Source organism: Atractosteus spatula (genome assembly GCF_055471065.1).
Source record: "Atractosteus spatula isolate fAtrSpa1 chromosome 11 unlocalized genomic scaffold, fAtrSpa1.hap1 SUPER_11_unloc_1, whole genome shotgun sequence".
NCBI classification, from domain to species: Eukaryota; Metazoa; Chordata; class Actinopteri; order Semionotiformes; family Lepisosteidae; genus Atractosteus; species Atractosteus spatula.
This window is the reverse complement of record NW_028296630.1, coordinates 199183-221378: the sequence shown is the minus strand read 5'-3', so window position 1 is coordinate 221378 and position 22196 is coordinate 199183. Positions and strand designations below refer to the sequence as shown.

Here is a 22196-nt window from a genome sequence, read left to right as displayed (position 1 = left end):
GCAGTGTGAGAGCAAAGAAAATTACAGTCATCAACAATTATACTGCTTATCTGTTTAGTTGGAAGAGAATTATCCTTTCTTTTGGACAGAATCTGCATTTGGATTTGTGACCAAGATTACATAATACAAATACCAAAGCTTGGAACGTCTGAAAAAGACTCAGTGGATGACAGAGGGATCAAATTTCCTGACAAAATGTGTGTTCACTGATTGATCTGCAGAGCCACACGGTCAGGCTGGGTGCAATAAGATGTGGATACAGTCCTTCAAATTCAAATCCCTAGTACAAAAAGAGAATACAATCCATTTTATCCAGCAGCCATATCACTCTGCAACTCACAACTGGCAACCCACTGAAGCTCAGCAGGTGTGAGCCTGGTCAGTACCTGGTTGTGAGACCTCCTGGCAAAAACTAAGGTTGCTGCTGGAAGAGGTGTTAGTGGGGCCAGCAGGGGGCGCTCACCCTGCGGTCCATGTGGGCCCTAATGCCCCAGTATAGTGACGGGGACACTATACTGTAAACAGGCGCCGTCCTTCGGATGAGACATAAAACCGAGGTCCTGACTCTCTGTGGTCATTAAAAATCCCAGGGCGTTTCTTGAAAAGAGTAGGGGTATAGGATTTCCCATTGGCCTTTACCAGTCATGGCCTCCTAGTAATCCCCATCTATGAATTGGCTTCATTACTCTGCTCTCCTCCCCACTAATAGCTGATGTGTGGTGAGTGTTCTGGCGCACTATGGCTGCCGTCGCATCATCCAGGTGTGGCTGCACATTGGTGGTGGTGGAGGGGAGTCCCCATTACCTGTAAAGCGCTTTGAATGGAGTGTCCAGAAAAGCGCTATATAAGTGTAAGCAATTATTATTATTATTATTATTTTAATACCCTGAATGTATGAAATGAGCACATGCTTGTTTTTAGCCTAGTCTTACTGACAATCACATTGCTGGTCTGATCACCTGCAGGATACGAGAACTCCATTTCTATAATATTTTGTCTTTGAAGAACTGGCATCTGATTCATTTCCAGTAGTCTCTCTCATTACTTGACTGTCTGTTGGGAACTGTTAGTCCTGCTTGTGTTTATTCTGTAGTCTGGTGAACAACAGGTCGTGAAATTAAGATCTATTTGATTAATTGTCTTTTATCCACCCTTTATCAGAAGGCTACTTATTCCTGTTTAAGGGTTTGCTGACCAGGAGTCTATCCCAGAATCCCAGAGGTGTAACTCAGCATTAGTAGTATATTTGTCCCCTTGTAGGGTACATACACAAACACACAGGGCGATGTAGACATTCCAGTGAACCAAACAAGCATGTGTTGAAGATGGAAGATGGAGTGAATCACCCAAAGGAAGATAATGTGAAAGCAGGGAGAAGACGCAAACCCCCTACATAAGGTGCACACGTCTGGAATCAAATTAAATGACCCCCAAACACGTTCACCAATTTTGTTTCTAAAAAGATAACTTTCTGCATTATGCTAAATGATGAATGCACCTTCGTGTTTATTAAAATATTATTCTAAATGATTTTTAAAAATTGTGTTATTTTTATGTAAGAACTGTTTCAATCAAACGTACAAGAAAAAATCAATATTTTAGGAAATGTTGGAAAAGGAAAAGATAGTTGAAAAGTATGGAAGCCCGTTTCCGCCAGGGAGAAAAAAAAAACGCGCTATGGTATCTCAGAATTCCGATTTAGTATCTCAGAATTGCAACTTAGCAACTCAGAATTCCGACTTAGTATCTCAGAATTGCGACTTAGTATCTCAGAATTCCGACTTAGTATCTCAGAATTGCGACTTAGTAACTCAGAATTCCGACTTAGTATCTCAGAATTGCGACTTAGTATCTCAGAATTGCGACTTAGTAACTCAGAATTCCGACTTTATATCTCACATTTGCGACTTCGAAATAGCCCATATTTCATTGTCTGTCCTTTTGTTATTGTAACGGATTCGGGTTCTAGGGCTTGTGCCCTCGCTGCTCCCACCCTAGTTTGTGCCTCACTGCATTGGCTCAAACCAAGGTCCTGCCAACTGAGGTACTTTCTGATATACTAAGTCGCAATTCTGAGTTGCTAAGTCGCAATTCTGAGTTGCTAAGTCGGAATTCTGAGATACCATAGCGCGATTTTTTTACTCCCTGGCGGAAACGGGCTTCTATAGAAAAGCCTGGAATGCAAGTGTAATCCTCACTTAAGGGGAGCCGGGTTTTAGAACTGGCTATAGTTGCTCACGGACATAGCGTTGGCTTTATGAACTACAACTCCCATAACGCACTGCTCAAGTTTACGTCACAGTCCCTATTCTGCCTGGCTGTGGTGACCTCTAGCGGGGCCCTCTCAGTTCTGGCAGCTTTACCGTTGATCGTGTGCACTCACCGATGCACGCAATAGGAACTCACACACGGTTTCCTTTTTTAAAGTTTATTTTCTACAAAAATAGAAAAAAACATGGGAAGGTTTTCAGAGATATGTACAAGTCAGGTTTACAGCAGGCTGGTAGCGAGAGTCTGACTCCTACCCTCATACATGTTGTTTTCCCCTGTTTAAGACGTTTACTATAACACCATTTAAACGCGACAACATAACAACTCAACTCACTAAGAACTTAACTCACAACACACAGACAGTTTTCATCTAGCGACTTCACACAGTTAGCTAACGAAGTTCAATTTCGTCTCTGATAACCCGCAGAGCCCGAATACACTTTTGATACTCTTAAAACATATAAACGTGTAAACCTTAAACCGAAACTATGACATCAGTAAACATAAACTTACAGGCCTTTTAAAAAAGCCTTATTACTTCAGATCTTACCTAAAAAATTAGAAAGAACCATGGGAGAGTTTCCAGAGATACGTACAAGTCAGGCGTACAGCAGGCTGGTAGCGAGGGTCTACCAGCCTGCACGAGGCGCTGTTCCCGATTCCCGGGCCCAGCTGCTCATCACCTGGTTGCACAAGCTTTGACTTTTCATTTTCATTACTATATTTTCAGGTTGTGTTTTTCATACCACTACGGAAAAAAAAACATATTTTAGAGGAAGATGTCAGCTTGATTAAACAAATATTGCTCCTTAAGCCTAGTTCCTTACTGTGCTAATTCTGCCACCTACTGGACAAGGTAATAAATAAAACAAGGAGAAAATCATAGAATATAACACCCACATTACAGGCCAGCCAAGTAAAGGGTGTAAGATGACCTGGGGAAGGGTCATTCATAACAGGTATTTTCGGAATGACCTACTTAAAATACTAGATATGGACCTAAGCAAAATGGCTGCCAAAAAGAATCAGCTGACCCGTATATGGAAAGGGTCTACCCTGAGAAACAATGAGACACAGCTGAGCCGCATCAGGAACTGAAATATAAGTGCCCCGGAGGCAGTGGACAAGGCGGAAGCCGATAAGGTGAATGCGGTTTGGAGGAAGAGAGAGGAAAGAGGTTTATGTTAAAGATCGGACTAAGGAATAACGGACTACTGAAAGGAGAAAAGGTTTATGGTTCTTGGATTGCGGATAGTGGATAAGGATACATCGCGGATTGGCTTTATTATGGATTTTTGTAACTCGGATCGGAACAGGATTAATAGAGCGGATTACGGACTGGATTTGGAAGATAATTGGAGGAAGAAACGCCACGAAACTCAGGAAAGAAAAGTGTGGTGTGAGTACTTCTCTCATTTACATAAACTTTCCCCCGGAGGCACCACAAGGGATATCTGAAGGACTGAAAAGTGCACTGATTGTCACATTATCTAAGGTTGTCTTTTAAAATGTACTTGTATTCCATTAACAGCATCTATTGCACTGCCCGAGAAAATGAGAAATTACTGTATGTAATCTGTTCGAATTGGGTTCCTATGAAAAAGACTTGTGAAGAAACCCAGCTGGGACTCAAAACCCTTGGTATCTTGTCAGAAGAAGAGAATGCAATGTGCCCCAAGCCATATGATTTTCAAAACAGATTTAGTACCAGAAACAAATAATTTGTAGCTATTTTATAAGAACCTTTCATCTTGTGTTTTAATTGTAATACAGTGTATTAAAATGCACAATGGTTTGGTTTTGGGAGAGAGAAGGAATAGGAGGGAGAGGTAAGAAGGGAAAGCAAATGAAAGAAAAGTCCAGAATAGGCTGTAGGCTGTTGAAAAAATGAGAATAGAATATGACATATTCCAAGGAGAAGTCGAAACAAAATAAGACCTTAAAAAGAAATCAGCCTATCACTGTTTGCTGGGAGAATGGATGAATCCTGTCTAATGCTCAGCTGACACTCTGTTAAAAGCAATAAAAGACAATGTTAGTCCTCCGTGGTTAACCTACATTTATGCTGTTGCTTTAAAACAGATAACAACGGAAGAACTGAATGACATGGCGGAGAATATAGTGGCGTGGGTGGCAGTGTCCATTATCAGAGTGCTGCTCCCAGCCATCTCCCTGTACAATGAAAAGAGGAGCCGGAGAAGAGTCTCTTAATCACCTGCTGCAGATCTAATAACCTTGCCTCTGAATTGTGGATGGTGTTCTTGAATGTGTCAACTCTCCCTTGTCAGCAAATAAGCCAATAAGAAAGAATTCCCACCCCAAAGACTGTGCGTCTTAATCAATCTGCAAACTCAGAGACTGACCGTGAGATTTTACAGGTTGTCTCTAAAAGCTTGAACCACTTTCACTGTATGTATTGAGTCAGTGTCAGTCTACGGTCTCCATATTAAATGAGATGTAAAGTCTCAAATTGCACTTAATGAGTATGTTTTCTTTAGTGTTTTAATGAGACTTTCTGGTAGCAGAATGTATGTAGCGTTTTTTGCAATGGAATGCACAGCAGCACTGTTTCAGAAGGATATACAAAAGGTAAAATGTACTGTAATATTGTGGTAAAATAGTTGATAGCTGAATGGATATGATTTAAAATTACAGTGGTTTCCAGTAGTAAAATAATGTTAAAAGAAAAGAATTCTATAAAGGTAATGAAGGTTTTAATCCATCCATTTTCTAACTGCATTATCCAATACAGGGTTGCAGGGGAGCCAGAGGCATGATTTACCCTGAACTGGACACCTGTCCATCACAGCGCACACTCACACCAGGGACAATTTTCACAAAAGCCAATTACCTGAAGACAACCCAAGCAAACACATGTAGAACATACAAACCCCAGGTCTGAGGATGAACTCATGGCCCCAGTGCTCTGAGACAGCACCACTGCCCCACTTTTTTATGCTACTATATTCCAGTTAAATACCAGAGTTTACTGTTGCTTATTTTAGCCTGGAAGAGATACATTATGATCATTTGATACTGGCAAATATTCTTGTGGCACAAGGAAAGCGGTACAAACATTATATTTCCACTAGAGGGAACAGTAGGTTTTTGGACTAAACTGTCCTGCTTTGGCAACACTGTATTTTTATGGTATATAAATGAGTTATTTCTGGATAATCACTTCAGGAACTCACTTTATCCCCTGAACAGTAGTCACTGTAAATATAATTTGTCTTTTACTTCCCAAAACAATTCAATATTTCCCACTGTACTGCATACAGTATTTAGCCTCTAGAATTTAATTTGCTCAATGGTAGTCTTGAAGCATGTAGTTAGTACTGTATAGGTACTATCATTTAACAGCATTCATGAGATACATTCAAACAGAATATTAATTCCATATATTCAATTGAACCTTTCAAAGAGAACAACCATTTCCCTGTGAAATTAGGCTTTTCTCTGTCACTTCTCAGGTGGCTCTGACAATCAGCTGCCGTTAAATTGTGGCTGTGGGCATCTGTTTCAATGGAGTTTCTACTCCCTCTTTAAGTGTGATATTAGAAATACATCTTTTTTTGCTCAAAAACTGCTTTTTACAAATTAAAGATACGGCTATAAATTAATATGACGTTGTGGCTGTGAAGCCTTCTTAAGGTGTGTGGAGACACACCTGAAGAAGGCTTCACAGCCGAAACCTTTTCTCTCTTCTCTTTTCAGCATGGAATAAACCTATTGTTCCTTTACAGACTACGCATGCTGACGCAGCTACCCACCTGCACTACTATAAACGAATATAGCATACAATGGCATCTAATTATAACAACTTATACTTGGGATTTTTTAAAGAATCTTTTGTTTTTAATCCATAGCATAATATTACATTATGAAAGACAGTTTTGTGCAGAAAAAAAAGCACCTTTACATTTTCCTTTATTTATTTAAAAACTAAGAGCTTTTTTTTAAGTGGTAAGAATGGTAAATTGTGCCATGTGAAGTTCATTTTTCAGTTTCCACTGTCTACATTCCTGGGCACGGCTTATATGTGGGTTAATATTTACCTATCGGATTAGCAAAGGTTAAAATAACACAACTGAAACAGGATGAGGAAATGTGCACACACTCCTCTGACATACTCATGAGAGAGAGTCTTTCCCCACTTGACATGCTTTGAGCTTATAAAAGAGAGATCACCCACTGGAGAAGAACACGACTGTGAGTGACATCACTGTGAGGTCATAGGCATTGAGCAGGTCAGACAATCAAGACTGCAAGGGGAGACTCAATCCTACCCAACATTAGAGACATGCCTGCTTTTGCAAGTGCCAGCTTGATAATGGTTTAAGTTCCTCAGATATTTTTTAACTTCAGCTAGGCGTATGGCCATTGACTTAAAAATCAGTAAATCATTAAGGAATGCTGGAAGGTTTAATAGACTTAAGATATTCTTACCAGATCGAAACACCAGCACGGCACTGTAACCTTATTCTTTATAAAAATGTGAACATAAACTCTCTCTTTTAAACTGTACAGGCCTATTACAAAGCCAGTCGAAGTGGACAGCTCCACAGAGTAAACAGTCATATAATCCAATGCTTCAAGTTGATCAATAATGTAGTAACTGTACTGTATATGAAGATGTGGTGATTGTTTTTATTTAACCTTATCCACCTGTTCTGAAAAGCATAGGTTGTCTTGTGTTTTGCAATACGTAGTCTGTGGTGTTATTGATTTAGCTAGTAAAAATATATATATTACTCATCCATTGTGTGGTTTCTGTGTAAAGTGTTGTCAGCATTACACTATTAATATATTACAATACTGCTGTGAAAACAAACTTATTGATTATGTTTAAAAGACACTGGAGATCACTTGCATTTGCAATATTTTGAGAAAAGTGTAGTGTTGAAAGCTAATACACACGTATATTCCCCCCCGATATATTCAGTACTTCATTCAAAAAATGTTTTTTTAGATGCATGACTTCCTCATGATACATATCCTTTCTAAATACATTTTACTTTTGCTATTAAGGTCAGTACTGAATAGTTTAGGAACATGTAAAGGTTTATTCCATGCTGAAAAGAGAAGAAAAGAAACAATATTTCAGCTGTAGAGTCTTCTTCAGGTGTCAGTTCCTGTTTCTTTTCTTCTCTTTTGCAGCCTACGCGTGTTGACGCACTACCTACTTGAGCTACTGCAGAGTTTTCTTACATATTACTTACCACCATTTGCTTTGACTTGGAAAAACTATGCAGTATCTTTTGAAAAGCAGCCCTTTCTTGTTCGTCTATTTCTGCCAGCCACGTGTTACTGGCAGTCCTCAAATGTGTCAACTACTGTGAGGAAGGCCTTCCACACTCCAGGCCTGCTTGTGCACACAGCCCCGCCTCCTCTTCTCGTTTGACTGATCTCTCGGTTCGTGTCCGCGATGCAGGTCCAGTGCGGACCCCCGCCCTTCGTCACACACCACGGAGTGGTCCACCATGATGCCGAAAGGCCTGGCCTCTGGCAGCTGCATCGTCGTCACGTTGTACACCTTGTGCGCCACGGAGCAATTCGACGGCAGAGGCCGATGAAGCTTCCCCCAACTTTTGGCAAAGAAGTCGTCTCCTAAATAGTTAACCAGCAAACCCGAGTAGAGATCTGAAACGGAACAGAGTCACAGGTTCCATGTTAGAATCTGTCCCAGGCACACTTTCTACCCAACCAAAAACAGGAAGTGCACTTGCTACCAAAACGTCAAACTGGAACCGAGAACAAGTGAATGTGTATTTCTCCCCCCCCTCTCTGAATGCTGTACTGTACTGGCTGCTACCCAGAACGTTCTTTTTTAAATCAACACCACCAATATACAGTAGTTCAAGTGTGAAGTGTGACATATTGCTTTTGAAGGGCGGTGTTTGAAACTTACTGGATTGTTACTTTTCTACATAACCTTTATTTTAAATGTATTTAAATAAAATATGACAACCGTTTCCAATAACCTTTAAAGTAACAGCAGAATGAGATCCTTGGATCAATTAATCAATTTCTTTTCAAAACTAGTTGAGTTTAATGGAACAAACTGCACGTGTTATTTAAGTCCTGGTTCCTTTCAAGAAACAGCAGGATGAGATCCTTGAATGAACTACTAAGAAATTAGCTAAATGGGCCAAATGTAACCTCTCGTGTTCTTAGGTATTAAATGGTATCTAAAGAAGCTACACAAGTTATATTTTTATCCTTTCTTATGTTTAAATCAACATACCAAGAAAAAAACATTTGTTTTAGATTGTTGTATGAATAAAAGATTGAAATATTCTATTAATCAATTTCCTCAAGAATTGGGCTTTACAGAATGTTAATAAAGCACCTACAAACTACCTCAGACACAAATCCTAAACCTAAATTACTACTGAATATAAATGAATGCTTTACTAACATCCCATAAAATCTCTGTTGAAAGAAAGCGATGCTATGAAACCTTAAATCTAAAGTGTAACCGCAGAAACATGTAGGAAAGTTCAGTTTCCAGGTGGCAGATTGAGAAAGTTTCACCAAAACGAAGTCTGCTTTTTTATAAAAATACATCTTCAATTGGGAAAGGCTTTGACTAAAAATAAACTGGATATTGTTCCAACAAAATCTTTGTGAGAAAGTGGGTCTTGCTGGCTAGAAACGGCCAACATACAATAGAGTTAGACTTTGTAAAAATTAAATAAATTCAGATTCTGAGAGGCTCAATAAGTGCTTGTTCAGAGTAAATCAGACATTGTTGTCCGAGTTTCAGCAGTGATACATAATTCACAGAATACCAACACCAACAGGGCTGGGCACTTTGGGATATCCAAGCGATCTCAGACGCGTCCGATAACTGCAACCTCTATGACCAGCTGGGCACCAGTGCTCTTGTAGTGTTGTCAGTGAAAGAAACATCATTGGTACAACTTATGCCAACTCCGACACTTAGCATCACTGTGGGGCTGTTATAGCACATATTTTGAAGGAATAAGTACATTTCGTCATCTCTTCCAAGCTGGTACTGGTCTGGAACTGTGATAATTCATTTGTGATTTTAAAATGTAGAGGCATGCAAAAAATTAACTATTGATTCCAAATATCTAAAATGAGAAAAATAGCTGATGTGACATTTTCACTTCTCCAGGAACAAACTGCAATAATGAAGCACAGAGATTGTTTATGGATCATGGCAACTGTGTTGTTCACTACTGTTTCTGTATTTTGAATTGGAGAATAGTTTCTAAAGAAGCGATCAGTTGGGAAAAAAACGTGATCCATAGACTTAACTGATTTTTTTTGCAGACTCTAGCTCTGCCTTGGCTTTCTTTTTCTGAACACTGACAGGTTTTGTGCCTTCGCAATGTTGTTTCCCCCCATCTCACACATTGTTTGAGCAGCTTTTGAAAAGAAATGCGAATGAAGGGGGATGTCTGAAGTAAGTTGTAGAACAGAAAAATACGTTTTGTTTAATCTTAAAACCAATATCTGGCATTGGTATGGGTGGTAGTGCCATTTGCATAAGGGAAATTTCAGATCAACTTGCATTTATCAGAAACTTCATGAAAAGGAATTGAGATTCGAGAGGGAAGAAGTGGTGCTCACCGTCGTTAAATCTAGAGTATTTTGCAAAGCTGGTGAAAGTTTCCCCTGCTAAAGATGTCAGGGGCAGCTGCATAAACCAAGGCTCTTTCCTGGGATAGCATGTTCTCTGAGCCACACACTGAAGGTCTCTGTGGAAGGTTTGGGGGATGTGATAGTCAAAAGAGTATACATGGATATACTGGAGTTGCACAGCTGTAGAGACAAGAATGAAAAATAACCAAGAGTAAGCATGGCATTTTCATACATCCAGGTCAAATGCCCCCTTTCTTTTTCCATTAGTTTGGAGAGTTTCCTTTATTTATTTTCATTTGTTAAACTATCCTCCAAGTTCTGAAATGTTGACATACATTTTCAGCAGCCACCATACACATCATTTAGATTTAATTAGAAAGTCTAAGGCTATTTCGGTATTTATTTTCATCTGTATACACAATGAGGTGTAAGTCTATTAGTGTCCACCTATTCTCAGGGTTATATTAAGCGTGCATATGAAATTGAACCACCAACAGATAATAACAGAATAGACTGGTTTTTGCCCCACAGGTAAATTTAAAATAGGAAAAGAACAGGTGCACCAAACCAGAACAAAAACTGCCAATACTTGAATCTTAAAATCTGGAAAAATTGTACCAAAGGCTTTCAGAAAGTGATAGACAGCTGCGATGTCAATGCCATGTACATACTAAAGCTGTATGTTCATGTGAACGCCTACCTATGTCCTTGAAGGTGCTGTATGTGTAAGTCCCGCAGAAGAAGGTCTGTGAATTTTCATGCCCACTGGAGGGCCAGAATGATGTAGAATGATTTTTCACATCTGGAAGCTCTGGGGTGCTGTGAACCAGCCACACTCCTGTCTGTCTGTCTAACATCACAATCCCTGAAAAAGGTCACACAAGATACATTCAAATCTCAAAATTTGATCGTTTTTGATCCGTCTGTTTTTTCAGTTTCAATCTTTTTAAAGGACAAGTCTGCTCTTTTTGAACAGAGTCCATTATCAAGCCTGCTTCCAGCTGACGAATTCAATTAATCAATTCAGTTCAAGAATCAAACAAGAACTGTATAATTGATCAAACTAAACAAAAAAACTTCTATTTTGGGCTAATTTCAATTCTCTTAATCTGACTTTTGGCTTTTTTGTCCAACCGAATTTAACTGAACATACTTCATGGCCAAAAGTCAGATTAAGAGAATTGAAAACCATAGTCCAAAATAGGACTATTCTTAATCCTATTAATTATTTTCAGTTCTCTTGAACTGACAATTGGCCATGAAGTATGTAGATTTATTTCTTAATCTCAACAATTTAATTTACTGTATTCATTTAGAAATGGGCTACTGTAAATTCAATTCAATAGAAACCTAGAGCCCAAAACAAGCATCTTTAGTTTTGTTTTACCCAGCAGATGAATCTTTTATTATAAACATCAGTATTATATTGACTTACAGAAGTGTTTTTAAACTCAGTGATTTTCACCAGGAGAAAAAGCTCTGATGGCAACAGATTTGTTCTTAGCTTATGTGATGCCTCAGTAAAAGAAATGTAAATGGGAAAAAAAATAATGAACAAAAACAAGATGGAAATATATACTTTAAAGCTTTATGATTCAAGTTTTAAAACCAGAAAACACAGAAAGCTGGTGTTGGTATTCTTCAGAAACAGTACAGTATATACTTCGGACGTGCCATCATGTCTTGACCATATTGAGTAAATCATAAAATAAATGTTTTCTACTGAATCAATGATTTGGACAAAATCTGCAGAATCACACATGTAAATGTTCTACCCTGAAATAGTGTAAATTTTAAAATATTTTATTTTAGATATATATAAAATGAACAATTCACATCCTGCATATGTAGCAAACATTGCACTTGGCTTTAATCATAGCAATAAGCAAGCAAACCCAGCAAGTATTACGGATACAATTATATTGTTTGTTGTGCTGTCTATGATGTTTTTTCCCCCCCCCCCCATTTTCTGTTTCCTTCTGTCTTGTACATTATAAAATGTTACTTACCTTTGCTGTGTCCAAAAGATGAAGGAGCAGGTTTAAATGACTTTGGAGGTTGATCGTTGTATAGAAGATACCCAAAGTCCACAGTCTTTTAGGAAGGAATATAAAAAATATCAATACAAAGTTTGTATTTGTATTGCACAAAAGGCTTTTGAATTATAAGAGAAACCTGTGAAAATAAACAGATCGAAAAGACAATGTATATCCTGACCTCACTTTCTGGGAGATGACACAGATTATAAATAAAGGTTTCTTACCTTTTTATGAATGTAGGACAAAAAAGGCTGCAAAGTCTGCCCCACTGCACTCTTGGAGTCATTCACCAATTTCTTCCCATATACCCAGCCATTGGTATGGTCATCCATGTAGAGGTATCGCAGACCTCTTCCTTCATCGTGGTCTGGCAGCTTATACAGAATAAACCTGTATGATTCCAAAAACACATAAAAGAGTATTACATACTGTATACTGCTCTAGAACTGTGACACTGTACAATGTGTCCTGGGTGTTGGACAGACAGTGTTAACTGTTGTGATCACTAGAAAATAAAAAGGGCACTTAAACAATACTAGTGTCTGTTGCCAGTCTGTGGGTGCACTGGTGCTTCTGGGAGATGAACAGAACCTGTGGCAAGAGAAGAAGGGTCAAGCAGCCTTGATCATTTCTAGGTGATGTAGTGGCCTACAAAGCGAAAATAGCTCTTGTTTTTAGGGGTCGCCCATGTTTGACATGAGCATTGTGGAAAAACTGGAATAATCTTATGCGATTAGAGCTCATTTTCTGCATTTTAAACCAGCAGAGCTCTGTAGAACTGAACTGCAGCAGTTGACAAAGAGTCAACAGTTGACTAAAAGAAGCGAGGCAAGGCAAGCATCTCACAAACATTACTCAACTCAAGAATACATTCTGGTGAATCGTTTCAAAACGAACTATTGAAAGGAAAAAAACACTTTAAAATCCAATAGTAATTTCTTTATGACAAAAAAAAATCATAGACACTGTACCCTGGATTTACAGATGCAGCCATTCAAAGTGCGCGGCACAGGCACGTACCGGGGGTAATTGGCTACGTCATCGCGCATCGTGACGCGAGATGACGCAAAATACCGCGGTACGTGATTGGTTGACCGACAGGGGCACTCGTGGTGCATTGGTCGGTCGTAGAAAGATTTAAATGTCTTTACTGTGCCCGTTTAAGTATTGAATATTTATATGGAATTTTACCCCTGAAGGGAAATCTTAGTAGCTGAGCATAAAAAGAATAGGAGCATACTGTAACGCGTGTGAAGGCCATAAACGATATTAATTTTGGAACATAAACATACAGTATATGGCTGGTCTCTGTACTTTAAAGAAAAAATACACACCAGTATTCCATTTCTCCCTAAACATTTTAAGCATCGAAGTCCTTAACTAACGTGATACCGCAGTTAACAAGCATACTTTTAGAATTTGCTTAAAAGGGAATATAATATGGAATCGCGTATCTAAAGAAATTAATAACGATATAATTATATTCATGTACCGCAACACAAAAATGTGTAAGAACGCTGTACGATGTCTGTTGATAATGTTTCTGTAGGGCTTTTTCAACAGTCCTTATGTGGCCTTGCCAGTGGCGCTGTGGGTTAGGTTCCCGACTCACACATCAAACGTTGGGTGTTTGAATCCAGCTGGAGCCATGACTCTTTTTTTTAACAAACATTTCTTTGAAAAAATAAAATAGGGTTAGTGTTAGGGTTACTGTCAAACTAAATCAACAATTGATTTAAGGACGATCTGTCAAAGTGCAATGAAATACAATATTGTTGTTGTTGTTGTTATTGTTGTTTTTATCCTGTAAAGCGTTTTGAGAAGCCACCTTTAAAGGCGCCATATAAAAGCGCTGATTCTTATGGAATGTGTTTTCTTTCTTCTTTTTTTCAGCATGGAATAAACCTATTACTTGATTCTTATGGATGCCCGGTTCCGCCGGGGATTCAAAAAAAACCCCATGGAATCGCGTACAGTATCTAAGGAAATAGCAGTATAACCTTATTCATGCACAAACAGTGGCATATTACATTATTAATTTGGGTGTCTCCTCTTGCCAGAAAGCTATAAATTGCATTTTGAGTGCGGTTTTTGACTTTTTTTAAATTACAACCCATAAATAAAGCTGATACTGTTTAGACTTTTAATTATTTAAAACTGTATTACAGCAGCACAATGCACAATGCAACGTAAATCGCTATCTTTGTCTTCTGCGTAATAATGTTCACCTCTCTGTCCAGCAAACTAACAATAGTAATAATAATGAACTTTATTGTATATAGCGCTTTTAAAGGTGGCTCCTCAAAGCGCTTTACAGGATAAAAACAATAACAACAATACTGTTGGCTGGGCAAACGATTTTTTTTTTAAAAAGAAATACAAAATGAGATATAATGATGTGTTCCGGCTTAGACATTAACGAAGAGCATAATGAAGGTCATAAAGGTCATAAACGATATTAATTTTGGAACATCAACATATTATGTAAACTGTATGTTGCTGTTATTGGTATTTTAAAGAAAAAATACTGTAAAATCCTGGGTTCGGTACAATGTTTCAGGCATTCATGTGAAGGACAACAGAGCTTTTACTGGCCGATTATCAAACTTTATTGATAAATCAAAAACAAAAACTATCCGACCAAACCAGAAAAAGAAAAAAAGAATAACGGACACAGCGCGAGCCTGCATTCTCTCCTCAGCCGTCCACACCACACTTTTCCCTGGGTCAGAGATTAAATAAGACTTCACTCGCACCAAACAAACTACCACACACTGAACACTGAACATGTTAACCCAAATATGTCTCACAATACTTTTATGGTACATTACTTTGCTAAAATGTATTTAAAAATAAAAACGATTACAAACGCCAGCAGAGAGAGAGACACACACACAGTTCTTCATTGTCAAAAAGTAATTGTGTTTTACTTTGTCAGCACCCAGACAAACGCAAACGCGTTATTAATGAAATGCTTTTATTCATTCTTAATCGAACTCACAAGTTGTCATCTGCTGTTGAAGCTCTGTGAGACTAGACTCACACATGGCTAGACTTGACTATTTAACCATGAGATTATGTTTATGTTTATTAATCTTCCTTGTTATGCACTGAGAATGATAAGCACCCCAAACACGAGGGCGGCGTAGAGGTCGGCTCTGGCTTTCCCATCTATACCGATGCACTGCAAGTACAACCCCCCCTCCTTCTCTTGAGTGATGGGCAACAGTTGGATATCTGGGAGAATTGTTCGTTCCACTGGCGTCTGTGAATTCCGCTGTGTAAACGGTGCTCCCTGAGGGGAGACAGACGGCGGGGACAGCGTCAGCCAGGTCCTGGGCGGTGGTGAGCAGAGAAGCCGGGATGGAGTGTCCTGAGGCGGTGTGTGCTCTGGGGGGGGCAGAGCTTCCGCCAGGCATTGCAACCTGCGCAGTGGGGGGAGGCACTCACCGGGAGACAGCTGCTCAAGCGTTTGACTGCCGGTACACACTGTCTCCGGCTTCTGCATCTTCAGGAGTGTCTCTAACCTCCCAATCCTCCCCTGTAATGCGTCGCACTGCTCCCGCTGCTGCCGAAAAGTCTCCATACAGGTGCTGCCTCTACAGGCTGGCACCCTTGAAAGCTGCACGTATGCGACTTCAATTAACACAAGTATTAAATGTATTACACTGTATTAATCAAGCCTTGTTTCCTTGATAATAGTTGATCTGCTCTTGCATATTGACATAGAACTTGAACCTTATTGCATGTACATGTACTGGTACAATGGAATCCTTACTTACAGAAAGTTAGGATAGTTATGATCGGGTGTGAATGAGGAATGTTGAATGGTATTGAATAGTTTGACTTTTGTGAAGGCAAATCCATGAGAATATTTTGTGCTCTAATCCTGCAATTAACATGATAAATCAAGTTAAAATAAGTTCCCAGATGCTTCCCTAATTAATCTACTGTTCTTATCATAGTTTACTACAGTAAGCAACACTAGATCATAACCTTGTCGTGTGGTTTGGTAAGCCTTCAAACTAATTTTCTTGAAACACATAATTACAATACACTGTATAATAGCAGAATAACAATAACATCTTTTAACTGGATTTGATTGCTTTCAGAGTTCTTTTATAAGGATTGTGCCTTTGTTTCTAAGGTTAACACTGTCCTTTCATTACAGAAATATCATGAGGTCCAAGCAAATAAACACACATGCACATATAAGTGACAAGTAATAGGTTTATTCCATGATGAAAAGAGAAAAGAGAAAACACAACGTTTCAGCTGTGAAGCCTTCTTCAGGTGTGCAGGTGTGCCTTCTTCTTTAGCACACCTGAAGAAGGCTTCACAGCCGAAACGTGTTTCTCTCTTCTCTTTTCAGCATGGAATAAACCTATTACTTGCTCCTTTGAAGACTACACATGCTGACGCAGCTACCCACCTGAACTACTTGCACATATAAGTGTTTGCAAGCCTGTATCTATATATTCCTGGTAATATGCTTCTATTAATGTAGTAAGAAAGCAATCAGAAGAACTGTTTATAAAGTATTCTTGGTAAAACTCATCAAATCATCTCACTTTTAAATAACTTTAAAAAGTTGCCTGATCACTTTCTTCTTGCCCCTCTTTTGATAAAGAGGTATTGTTGGTTTTTTTTAGGATAATGAAATCATTGTGAGAAAGATGTTTTAAAGAATTCTACAGGATATTTTAGCAAGTTAGCGAGATAACACTAGTAAGGACCCTGATAATTAGATACTAATTATTTTTGTTTGGAAGTGTATCTTAGCATTTCATAGAACAGCACAGCATGGCATAGAAAGTGATGCATTTGTATCACTATATTACGAATATTCTTTCAAAAACATAATCAATTTTTCTATATTAAACTATAATAAAAATTCTATAATAAAATCAGTATAAAATTAACACGGATTTATTGTTTATTAGATTTAATGTCTGCTAAAGACTTATAATTATTAATTATAAAAGACCATGTTATGGCAATTAGAATTTCGAAAGTAGTGGAGTATAAGTGGCTCAGCACTGGGAATACACGTTCTTTGATGGGCTGGAAAAGTCCTGTACATCACTGTGTAAGGTCAATAGGTGTATGACTGTGTAAGAGAGGTTGGACAAACCTGGGGTCAAAGGTCATGGGCGTGAGCAGAAATGTACAGATAAAATCGCCAATTCTAATTTGGGTGGGTATAAAATTACCACTACTACTACTACTACTACTACTAACCAGGCAGCACAGTAGTACAGTGGTTAGCATTGCTATCTTACAGCACTGGGGCCCTGGGCTTGATTTTGGACTCAGGATGCCATCTGTGAAGAAATTGTCTTTTCTCCCAGGGTTTCCTCTGGGTGCTCCAGTTTCCTCCCCCCGTCCAAAAATATACTGGTTGGCTGATTGGCTTCTGAGAAAAGATTAGCTCTAGTGTGAGCTTCAGTGTCTGTATCTGCCCTGCGATTAATTGACTTCCGGTCCAATGTGTCACCTTCCTTGTGCCCATTGCTTCCAGGGATACAAACATCAGTATCATCTTTATCATTGCCACTACTAAATTAAACACAATGTACCTCACAACTGGCAGCCCACTAAAGCTCAGCAGCTGTGAACCTGGTCAGTATCTGGATGGGAGATCTCCTGGGAAAGCTAAGGTTGCTGCTGGAAGAGGTGTAAGTGGGGCCAGCAGGGGGTGCTCACGCTGCAGTCTATGTGAGTCCTAATGCCCCAGTATAGTGACGGGGACACTATACTTTAAAAAGGCACTGTCCTTGGGATGAGACATAAAACCGAGGTCCTGACTCTCTGTGGTCATTGAAAATCCCAGGGCGTTTCTCGAAAAGAGTATAGGTGTTACCCCAGCATCCTGGCCAAATTTCCCATTGGCCCTTACCAGTCATGGCCTCCTAAGAATCCCCATCTTTGAATTGGCTTCATTACTCCGCTCTCCTCCCCACTAAATAGCTGGTGTGTGGTGAGTGTTCTGTGTACACTTTGGCTTCACATTGGTGGTGGTGGACGAGAGTCCCCAATACCTGGAAAGAGCTTTGAGTGGAGTGTCCAGAAAAGCACTATAAAAGTGTAAGGAATTATTATTATTATTATTGACCTTTTCAAAGTACTGTGTTAACGGTAATAACTTGCAATCCATCATCTACTGACTCTTCATAAATCGCTAACTGCTGTTCATTGCAAGTATGAATGAATAGAATGTGATCTGTTATCTCGGTCTGTTGTAATATCTCTTTGTGTGTCCACACAGGAGCCCTACACTTTGACCAGACTCAGGGTTTCTGGCTCAGTCACAGTGTCCCCCACTTCCCTCCATTCCCAGAAAGGGGGTACAGCTGGCCGTCCTCAGGGAAACTGAACGGCCGGAATGCGCTCTGTATCACTTACAAATCTACACAATTCCCTCAGATAGGTGCGCAACATCCACTATAAAGTCACTGGGGAGCCAGAGCCTATCCCAGCAAGCAAAGGGGAAAAGGCAGGATACACACTGGACAGGATGCCAGGACATCACAGTGCATACAGAGCCAAAAACACACAGTGCTTACCCAAGAGTCAATTTTCCCAAAAGCCAATTAACCCAACTAGTCTGTTGTTTTTGGACTGTGGGACCAAAAACTGGAGCACCCAGAGGAAACCCCTGCAAACACAGGGAGAACATACAAACTGCACATTTGTAGTTCACATCTGTAGGGCAGAAACACATGTTGCGCTTCTAAAACTGTCTTGCTACAAGGGCTTTCCAATCACTACCAGTAGCTCTTTTATGTTGTTCTGTTGTGATTGTTATTAAAACATAAAAAGTTCTGAAAGAACTTAATTGGAAAGCAAAGCACTGAAAACCATTTAGTAAGGGGAAATGTTTCATTATACAATGTGAAAATGGCAGTAAAATTAAATTCCAGACCGGTAAGAGCTTTTTTTTTACTTTTCACAGAGTGTTTCCTTTCTCTTTAAGCCAAGAAAGAGCCCTGTCTGGAGAGCCATTGTAGATGCTGTTAAATGCCTTATATTTCTACTTTGTTGACATACTTGAGGGTTGTCTTTTACAGACATCTACACTGGTTGGGCAAGTTTTAAAGACTACTCTGTTGACGGAAACCTGGCAACGAAAAGAGCATGAACTGCCTTCGAACTGCTCCCTTCCTGAACACGTTTTAAATATCAGAAGAATTAAACTGCCGGGACCTGTGGAGTTCTGCTCTCACTTTGATCATGCCAAGTGGTGTGTATCCCAGAAGGATGGAGACCAGTGGATCTGCACTGGAGATCTAAACAGAGAGGACTGCCAGTAGTGGAAAAGTGGAGGACTTATTTGCTCACAAAACCCTGTTATCTACTACGCTTTCAGGGGGGCTGTGTCCTGGTTTGTTAGGTGCAGAGACATGTTTAAGCTGTAAGAGGGGGAATGTTTGACCCTGTTGTTGCAATTCAGTTACGCTGACTCTTTCTGTATCTATTTGTTGCAGATGCAGAGCAGTGTTAATTGCGCTCAGGTTTAGCAAATGCTGTTTGATATTTTGAAGCTAATGTTTGCTGAAAAGCAAGAAAAATAGTTGCTCAAATGCAAATGTGCTTCTTTCCAGAACAACTAAAATGTATAGGTTTAAACATGGGTTGATGGCTAACACAAAAGAAACACCCAACGACTGCAATTATCAATCCATTCATCTATTATCAGAAAGCAGCTTTTTTCCTGTGAAGTGTAGTGGCAAAGCTCTTCATTTAAAATAAGAGGACACTGGTTGTAAATGTCAATCAGAATTATGTTGCGCAAATGTTTTTTCTTTATAGGTTTGGTTGGGTTACCACCAGCAGTTCTGTGAAATCTTTCCTCATTTTGTGCTTTTGTCTTCTGTTGTGCGAATCCCATCTACAGCCAATAAATGATGGTGCTCGCAGCTCTGAATATATTAAGATTAGTGGAATTCCTGGTCTACCAGCACTCTTTTGTTGTGTGCATCTAATCTATAATCAATAAGTTAAGATAACAGCATATTATTTGCTGAGGTACGCAGATATTCCTGACTTCCATTGTTGGTGGAGCTGGGTCATATTTGCCTGGGAAAAAATGTGCACAACATGATTTCGTCTAAAAAAAACGTTTCTACTAGCATCTTGTGCTGTGTTCCTCAAATGTCTTATTTTTCCTGTTGGCACTGTTTTTCTTCCCGTTTTCTTCTACCACCTTACAGTGTGCTCACAAATTATTGTCACCCTTAATGAAGAACAAAAAACCCCATATAAAATAAACAGCACAGATAATGACTTATATTTTATATACCCCAAAACTGGGTAAACTAGTGAAAAACATTGATTTTGTTTTCTCTCAAACATTTCTTAGTTGATTTTTAAATGGTGTGTTTAGGATCACTGTCATGCTGGGAGGTCCACCAGAGACCAAATCATGCTGTAGCTTTCTGGCATAGGCAGCCAGATTTTTGCCCAGAATATCCTGATATTTAGTAGATATCATGATACCTTTGTCCTTAACAAGGGCCCCAGTGGCATCACAACCACCCCACAACATCAATGTTCCACCCCCATATTTCACAGTGAATATACGTTTTTTTGTGTGAGTATGCATCCCTCTCCAACGCCAAACGTACTGGTGGTGTGAGTGGCCACACACTTCAATTTTGGTCTCACCTGACCATAGCACCGGGTTCTAGTCAAAGTCCCAATGGATTTGGCAAACTCCAGACACTTCAGTTTGTTTCTTGTTATCAATTCCTTCTGGCAACCCTTCCAAATAGCTTTTTGGCATGGATGTACCATCTAATTATTGATTTAGAGACTCAAGGACTCCAAGATGCAACCAGACTCTGCAGTTCTCCAGCTGTGACCCTTGGTTTCTTTACCATTTGTGAAGATTAATACTAATTTGTCTCTTAATTTGTCACTTCTTTGCCTTTCCCCATGGTGGTGGATGGCCAAAGTTTTTATTATGTGTGTTTACCTCTTTTTATACCCTGGTGAAACAGCAAGTCCAGAAAATGTTCCTTTTGACTGAGTTATATTTAAAAAAGCAGAACTTCATTTCAGATTTTATTTAGTTCAGTTTTCTTAAAGAAAAGTGGGGGATCTAATAATTTTGACATTAATGTTCCTGGAAAAAACATGTATTACTCATTTTAAATATTTGTTTTGAAATAATTCCCATTGTCTGGGCATAAGATAGACTCATTATCTGTGCTGTGTATTTTATACAGCTTATTTTGTTTAACTTTATCAAGGGTGCCAATAATTCTTGAGCCCACTGTACCTGCTTAGATAAATAGAATCACTATTACACACCAAGAAAAACACTCAAAACACTAACTTCTGTTCTTGGAAGTATAGTGTTCAGTCCAATTTTAATGCATCACTGATATTTGAAGAAAGTGAAAACCGCTTTGCACTGTTTGGAGATGATTGCCAAGATCATCCAGGTGGATGCTGCACATTGGTGGTGGCGGAGGGGAGTCCCCATTACCTGTAAAGTGCAATATACTGTAAGTGTAAGCAATTAATTATTGAGCTTAATTTTGTGGGTCTGTCTAAACAAAATTCCAAGTAGGATCAGATTTCAAATATTGCTCTGACAAAGTGTAAACCCAGAAAAAACTCCCCTTATGCAAAACTGGGTGAAGGGACTTATACCTTGATCACAGCTGCTTCCTCAATGTGCGGTTTTAAACTTCCAATTTTGATAAAGTTCTAGCCCAGGAATGTTAAAAGGTTACAAGCGAGAGAAAGATATTCTGCCCATCTTTTCTGTTTGGTTGATAACTATTGATAAAAGATTCTTTGTAACACTCCTGTGATTTGGATTGCACAGCATGTCTTTTCCATCACAGACTTCAATTTCATTCTCTCCCCCCATGTTGAATGTGAAGTACTGTAGCTGCCCGAGTCCAAATTCTCAGTTCTTTTCAGGATTTTGAATACTCAAGTCTCCACATCTTCAATCCTCCAGCCAAAAGTGATAAAGTTGTTTTAACCTCTCAGTTTACAACACAATACTGTACCTTTCAATGTGGGAGTTATTCCGGTTTCTCTTCCTTAGACTGTTTCCAATGTCAATTATTGTAATGATCTTCTAATATAAGGACTCCTACATTTTATCTTTAGCTTTTAGACATGCTCATTTCTAATATACAATGAAGTCATTGTTCTCTGTATTAAAAAACAATATGAATACAAGCTAATAAAAGGAAGACTGAAATAGCGGTTTGAGACAAGCCAGCCTCTTCAGACCTCATTAGGCCCCAG

The 22196-nt window shown here is 39.1% G+C and overlaps 1 long non-coding RNA gene and 1 pseudogene across 1 annotated transcript; one reads left to right on the top strand and one right to left on the bottom strand.

The window, feature by feature from the left end:
- The first annotated feature begins 3392 nt into the window (after positions 1 to 3392).
- Positions 3393 to 4747, top strand: LOC148811435 (uncharacterized). Its single transcript, XR_016086391.1, has 2 exons — positions 3393 to 3670; positions 4354 to 4747. It is a non-coding gene; the product is annotated as an uncharacterized LOC148811435 (long non-coding RNA).
- A 2831-nt stretch (positions 4748 to 7578) lies between these two features.
- Positions 7579 to 12966, bottom strand: LOC148811434 (deoxyribonuclease-2-alpha-like; annotated as a pseudogene).
- Between the last annotated feature and the right edge of the window lie 9230 nt (positions 12967 to 22196).